We start from the raw sequence: 1,404 nt of genomic DNA, 5'->3' as shown, positions 1-1,404 counted from the left end.
GAACACACATATAAAAAGAGTTTGAATACTTTAGTCTTTTCTTGGCCTTTGCATTATTTCTACCTCAAAGACAGGACCCCAGAGGCATTTAAACAGGCACATTTCTGAGATTTTAAAATGTCCACAGAAGGCCACAAAACTTGACCCGACCCAAATAAAACTGAACAAAGGCTGAGGCAAATCCTGCATTCTGCACATCCTGCCTTAACAAACATGACAAAGAAAACTTGCTGACACCTCCAACTCTTTTTACATCAATTCCATTTGCCTGGAAAACCCTCCCTTCCACCACCCTGCTCTGTGATGCAGCTCAGACCCACCTCTCCTAAGGCAAAGCCAGAAAAGCACTCCTTCCTCCTCCTCTAGCACACTCCAGATTTCTCTATTACAGCACTTGTCATCTGTTTAATAACTATTTGATTACTTATCTTTCTCTCTCACCTGTACTGTGAGCTATTTAAGAGTACAGATTTAATTTTGCTCATTTATTTATCTCCAGGGTCAGGCAAGATGCCTAACACATAAATGTTTGCTAAGTAACGCAGTCAGCACATAAACACATGATAAAATCTTCAGTTAAAGGAATTCAAATGCAGATGAAATGCCGTCAAAAATATTTTAAAACTTAAAAAGTCATCAAAATAATACATTCACATTGTTTATAAAGTCAAAAAATACTATCAGACTTCTGATGGAAAACTGTGATCTCCACCTCCTCCCATCCTTAACCTCAACCCCCCTAACCAAACTCTCTTAGCTATTTCTTCTGGTATTTCCCTCCATTAAAAGATAATATGCTTATAATGACTCTTTTTGCTTTATCAACTTTAAACATCATCTTTTGAATTCCTATTGTGGAAACAGGGTTCAGCCCTCTGCCATCACTCCAGGCCTATATTGTCCTCTCCCAAATGTAGTTAAAATATAATTTTTTACTAAACCAAAATTCATTCTTTGAATTATTATAAGTATTGTTCACTGTAAGCTAAGCACTGGATTATAGTTATATTTCTTTTCTTGTGTACTTTTCTTACTGGAGATATTAATAATTTTATCTTTTCCTTTGTTTTGTTCTCTATACCACTATTTTCTACATTATCAAATATATCAGATAATTTATCCATTTCACTTATTTTTCTGAAGATATAAGTCCTGGAACTTATTCCATTCTCCTGTTCCAATCTTCAAATATACTAAACAACTGTAATCCTCACATTCTCCTTTATTATCATCTTGGGGAACTCTCTTTGCCTCTCCCCTGCATTATATGTACTTTTTTTGTTTTGTTTTGTTTTTGTTTTACCAATTCCATGTTTCTCTCTCTTTTTCTCCCTCATTCTGGTGGCACATATACCATCAATAGCTTCTTGAATATATGTGTGTGTGTATATATATATATATATA

Source organism: Lynx canadensis, chromosome C1, assembly GCF_007474595.2.
Source record: "Lynx canadensis isolate LIC74 chromosome C1, mLynCan4.pri.v2, whole genome shotgun sequence".
NCBI classification, from domain to species: Eukaryota; Metazoa; Chordata; class Mammalia; order Carnivora; family Felidae; genus Lynx; species Lynx canadensis.
This window is presented reverse-complemented; position numbering follows the sequence as displayed.